Here is a 6,447-nt window from a genome sequence, read left to right on the forward strand (position 1 = left end):
TTTTCTTTTATAAAAAACAACAACGGACGCAATACTACCAACGTAATGCGTAAACGCATCACGATCGTCGTTATGCATTAAAAACTACGCAGGATGCTTCTTAGTTCTTAGTGTCAAGCGGCATCGTTGTAAATTAACCCAACGTTGCCAAATCTGATGATTTACTCAACCAAACGCTCAAATAATTTATAAAAATGTACTCGTGAATGGCCATGGGGACGCAGAACTATCGAAGTAATGCGTGGACGCAGCAAAATCGTCGTTATGCATTAAAAACCACGCAAGACGATTCTTAGTTCTGAGTATCAAGCGGCATCGTTGTAAATTAACCAAATGTTGCCAAATCTGATGATTTACTCACCAAACGCTCAAATAATATTTAACAATGTACTCCAAATGGCCACGAGGACGCAGTACTATCGACGTAATGCGTAGACGCAGCAAGACCGTCGTTATGTATTCATAATAATATTTCAACGTGATCGGCCAGGGGGACGCAATACTATCAAAGTAATGCGTGGATGCAGCATGACCGTCGTTGTATATTCAAAATAATATCTACTCGTGATCGTTCACTGGGACGCAATACTATCGACGTGATGCATGGAAGCATCATGATTGTCATTATGAGTTAAAAATAGTATATTCTCATGAGCGGCTACGGGGACGCAGTACTATCGACGTAATGCGTGGACGCAGCACGACCGTCGTTATGTATATAAAATAATATCTACTCGTAATCGGTCTTGAGGACGCAATACTAACGATATAATGCGTAGACGCAGCATGATCGTCGTTATGTATCGAAAATTATATTACTTCGTGGACGCGGCAAGATCGTAGAAATGAATAAAAACATACACTGCTCGATATATACATCGTGTAGCGAACCTGTCGGCAAAATGTCAAACGTTCAATATTCGTTTCCAGACATTCTGAGACATTTTTTGCTTCCACAAAAATTTTTGCCATACGATTCTACATGGGGTAAGCATCGTTCTGGCCAATTTTGAGGTCAAAACATTGCAGCGTCCGTATATCGGACGCTGTAAGTCGGTGGACGCTGCAATGCTATGGAGTTTTTAGGGGTCGGACGCAACAAATGTAGCGGGATATATATATATATATATATATATATATATATATATATATATATATATTGTTTAATTATGTATTATATGTATATTGGTTAATAAATAAATAAAAAATAAAATAAAATGAAGTAAACTGAGGGTGGCCACAGAAAACGGATTTCAAAATTCCCTGATAATTCCAGAGCAGTTTTTACATTTTCCCTTATGACTAGCTGACGTGTACCCGGTGTTGCTCGACTTTTCTCTGCTTTCAATAAATATAATACCCATGTTTATATATATAAACCTTCCGGAAGAAATTCTCTAAATGATAGTGAAAACCCTATCAAACTACGTTGCATAGTTTACAAGAACTAAGCGAATGGATAGACGCGGATAGTGATTTTGTTTTATACTAATTAGAAAAGCAGTAAAGATTTACACAGTTTTTGACGTTTCATCCACACCGCATAAATGAATATAGGTACATAATTCGAAAAAAAGCGTTATTCGAAATTTTTGCCAAAAAAGACCGTTCGTTTATTCGTAATTTTTAATTCCAAATTAGTTTTTTGTCCAGGCACGTAAGTTTTGTATATTATTCGAAAAAAAAAATACTGCGAAAACAGATTATTTCGTAAATCTCAATCTGACAGTTTTACGAATGACGGTAAAATGACGTAAAATTTCCATTACGCGGTTATAAATCGTCCTAATACGTATAATTATTTCGAAAACCTAAACTGGTAGGCCGGCCGCGACTGTAATCGGCTGCGAAATTTCGATTTACACGGAAATACGTTTTCACGAATTTACTTCGAATACCTGGTAATCGACGGTTATCGTCAGCGAAATTTCGATGTACCTACTCGGAAATATGTCGCAATTTTTATGAAATTACTTTAACGATTTACACGGAAATATATCGTATTGTTACGAATTCACTTCGAATTTCTGTATTTGACGACCCGACCGCGACGATAATCAGTCGCGAAATTTATATTTACACGATAATAGGTCGTCTTATTGCGATTTTACTGATACCTGATATTTCGCATATCGAAAAATAAAAATATCCCTGAGATCCCAAAAATTCAAGGTTTTCCAGGTCTGTCGCCAGCCTGAAACTCTAACGGAGATCCAAAATAATGTTGGTAAGTAAGTAACATACATCATGTAGAAAGTAAAGAACTTTTATTATTGATAGCTTTGATACAGCATTGGAATTTTTATACAAATAAAAATACGTAGTATATAGAAAATCCCACAAAGGCAATCCGGTATCGTAGTAGATTATAACATTTACATGGTTGTATAAAGCGTAATATACTCCCGACCGTCTGGAGTCAGTGAGACTGTGGCATCCCCAATTGGGGTATGTTGTGAAGCTTAAGGTAGAGGGGAGTTGGAGGGGGTAAGGATATGTGGTGGATGAAGTTGGGGTACCTGGCTATTTTTATTCGAACTTCAGGAATTTATTCGAACGTCAGAATTTGAATCCGCGACCTCCAGCTTGCTAGTCGAGAGCCTCACCCCTCGACCACGGAGGACGCCATTTCCATTGAACATGTAAGTACCTACGGAATACAAATAAATAATTGTTATTTCCCAAATGCTCAAATTCTATAAAATATGTATCGTGTTTGCTACTGTGTGTAACATAAAAACGTTGTTTTACCGATTAGATATAATATGATGAATATGTGTAGTGTGTAGGTATGTATTTTTCTTGTGAACCAACAATAAATTAAGCAAAAAACGATAGACAGCATTGAAGCATATTTTTCGTATCGAATAACTAATTCTGTATACTTGGTTGGCGTTACTTAACATGACTAGTAAAAAGTGTTTTAAAATAAACATGGTTTATGTAAATAGTGTCCTATTTTTGTGCGCAAACATCTGATAAGTAGAGGTTGGTAGTTGCGATTCATAATGTCATTAATAAATAGCGTTAATTATGACGTAATTGAAAATGAAGACAAAAGTATTGCGAGTTATTATCCAAATTCGATTGAAATGAAGATGTGGTTTTGTAAGCACAATGAATCTTCAGATTTCAGATCAGTCTTGATTTGATTAATTACAAACCTACCTGCTAGAACAATAAAACTAAATTCATACTAATATTTAGATGGTGGTGGTTGGAGTCAATGATCATTGATTTGATTACCATTGCTAACGTTTGATATGTGGTTTTAGAAGGAAGTTTTTGCAGAGTTTTCGTCTAGTTCTCTCGTTGCTAAAGGTCGCGACCTCTACGCCAAACACCCTAATTAACTAAACTCCTCCAATGACGAGCTGTGAACACCATATTCATTTTCTGGACTGATATGATCTTCCTTTACTTCCCCTATCTTTCATTTTGTCTGTAACAAGAGTTTCTCCAATACCAAGTTTTCCGTTTGGTCATCGATGTGCGATGTGCCCAAGATACCACATACAGTCTATTTAGACTGCCTAGCTCTGGTATCTGAGAGTTCATAATAGGTATCTTGCGCATTCTTAGCCACCGATTTACTATTTGTAGGGCGTTCATCCCTTTCCTTTCCCTAGTTCTAAATCTGAGTTTGCATCTTTTCATGCAGTATGTACAGAATATGAAGATCAGCAATTGCACGTGATTAATGCGGCAAACTGTTTTCAAAACATCAGACAAAAATAAAACAATTGTTTTTGTTTTCCACGGCCGATGAAAACAGAAACAAAAAACATTGCGGCCTCGACCCAATGTTTTTGTCAGATGTTTTAAAAACATTTTGTCGCAGGATCCTTTATTGGTTACGTTTCCTGTCACTCCAAGTAAACTCCATTTTGCTTATGGTGTCTAACTTTGTAATAAATTGTTGTCTCATTACCATAGCTATATTTATTGGTCGATGCTTATTACCCATGTATTTGGTTTACCTACGTACAAAAGTATTGAATTTCGTTATATTCAGGCTACCGAATAAGTACATGAAAATAATAAAATAATTGATAGCTCTCACTTTTCTAATTGCTTCGACGTCGACAAAATGTTTACGTGCATTTCACTTCATTCAGGTAAAATAAACACACTAACCAGCGCCCTTGAGGTGATTTCTCACGAAAACGGCGCTATATGTATAAATTAGCCAAATATTAATAGCATGCAATCGATATTGTTAATAAATTATTCACGTTTCATTCAGTTTAATGTCATGCAATGTCACGTAGTATAGTTTTACAGTGTGGAAAGCACTAGGTATTGTAGGTTTTAGTTTTAGTAAATAATAAAATTAATTAATAATGTTATTTAGTGCGGTGACCCTAAATCTGGCGGTTGGGTTCAGCTCGGATTAATAACATTTATTTAATCTGTTATCGATTCTGGAACCAGTAGTGTTCTGTGTGCACCCATTATTGGACAAGAAAAGAAAAATATTTACTTTACAAAAAGTCTAAGCTTGTAGTTATACCTACATTGAAAACACACATCGCTCCAATGCCTGTGTTTACCAAACATGAAACAGGCTCAAAACCTCGAATAAAAGTATATTTTTCCAAGTATTTTTTCAGTCGAAATAAAACTTGTATATGTATTATTTGTTTTAGGTGCACACTGCACACCAATCTAAGACTTTGGACAGTTTAAACAAATTTTAATGTGCATCAGTTCAGGTATAATTTCAAATGTCACCTTTTATCTACGTTGCCTGATAAAAGGCTGCCGGGGAAAATATTATTTGCAGTGAGAACCAGATACCATGTATCTATTGAATTAAACCATATAACTCAGAGCGAAGAATTCTCGGAAATAATTGCCGACATGATGTGTAGTGTGTCGATAAATATATGAATCCTTATCTTTCTTGTCTCAAGTGGAAGAGGAGGGTTAGGTCACGAAACTACGCGTGGAGGTAATTTTTGAATTTTGACGGTTAGGCCAACCCTCGGCAACTGGAGATATTTGAAACACATCACAAACACACAGGACAATAAATACAATGCAAGTAAGTACAAAATACAGGTACGAAACGTTGGATTGGCGTGACCTGTCAAAAAATATTGTTGACATACGAACCTGTTACCGCTGCGATCGGAGAAGAAAACAAACAATTAAAAGCACACTTCAGCATCACATTGAAACACTCGAGCATTTATGCTGATATAGATGTAAAAATCAATCAAAGTAGCACAATGCAGATATAAACACGAGCCGAGTAAAAACAATTTTTTATTCACCGACGAAACTCAACCTGTTCCAATTAAACTCTCGATAGCCACCGCATAATATTGCGAATATAAATACGATACATTTTTACACATTTTGTCATAAAGGTATTTCGAACATATAAGAGCACTTGGAAATCGTTGTACTATAATATCACAACAGATAAAACGTTTGATCTACGTAATAATTTTGTTTATCCTGCAGCCCGTACCCGACAGCGCACAACACCTTGAAAGATACTAAAAATATGGCGGACAAAATGAACAGCGCGTGCGCAAAATATTTTGTTTCCGAGCACTAGCGACATCTATGTATTTTATAATATACTTTATAATTTTAAGCGCACACCGAGCTACATTTTAAAACACATAGATGGAGACGCTCACTATTTTACGAATTGATTACAATAAAATAATATATATTATTATAACTAGAGATGGCAAAATTTAGCATTAATTTTCAGATTTTTTAGCATTAACAATTGGAAATTTAGCGTTTTATAGCATTATGAGGCATAATTTAGCGTTTTGTAGCAAAATAGAAAAAAAATGTATTTCCTGAATGTTTTAGCGAATATTTTAAGTATTTTTGGTAAAATATATGTTTAACCTTCATTTGCAAGTATTTCCATGTGAAAGATTATAAATCATTAATTTTAATATTAAATTAATAAGGAAGGAAACTCTAAGTACGGGTCGAACACAAACACAACAAATGCAGATTGCGATTAACATCAATAGGCGTAATTTATTTCGCACAATTTGTGTAATGTCAAAAAGCAATTTTAGCCTACAGTACAAAAATATTAAATATTTACACATAAAATAGTAACAAAATTATAAAAAATCGTAATGTAAATATCGATTTTTTTAAATTCTCACATATTATTTTAATACCCGGTATTTTCGGGAAATGCGCGCCTATTTTGCTAAATAGAATAATTTAGCTGAAATACGGCCAAAATCACGTTTTTCGCGTTAATTCGCGAAAAAGAAATCACTGGAAACACTTTCAAATGCCTCGAAACGCAAAGAAAACTTATAAATGCCTTATTTTCGAAACATAAATATTTTTTCGCGTTTTTAGTTAAAACGAAATTTTGCCATCTCTAATTATAACAACATATTATGTCCGCATACATATGCGAGCCGAACTGCCAGAGTGCCGAACTGAACATCA

At 35.0% G+C, this 6,447-nt stretch overlaps 1 protein-coding gene across 1 annotated transcript in view; it reads right to left on the bottom strand.

Moving 5' to 3' along the window:
* The window catches only part of RhoGAP19D (Rho GTPase activating protein at 19D), a 259,071-nt gene extending 253,576 nt beyond the window's left edge, over positions 1-5,495 (bottom strand). The window contains exon 1 of the mRNA XM_089634022.1: positions 5,119-5,495. The gene's annotated coding sequence lies outside the window, so the exon portion shown is untranslated. The remainder of the gene's footprint in view (positions 1-5,118) is intronic.
* Positions 5,496-6,447: the final 952 nt, after the last annotated feature.

The sequence above is a fragment of the Hesperophylax consimilis genome, chromosome 8 (genome assembly GCF_061612785.1).
Source record: "Hesperophylax consimilis isolate HC1 chromosome 8, BYU_Hcon_1.0, whole genome shotgun sequence".
Classification (NCBI taxonomy): domain Eukaryota; kingdom Metazoa; phylum Arthropoda; class Insecta; order Trichoptera; family Limnephilidae; genus Hesperophylax; species Hesperophylax consimilis.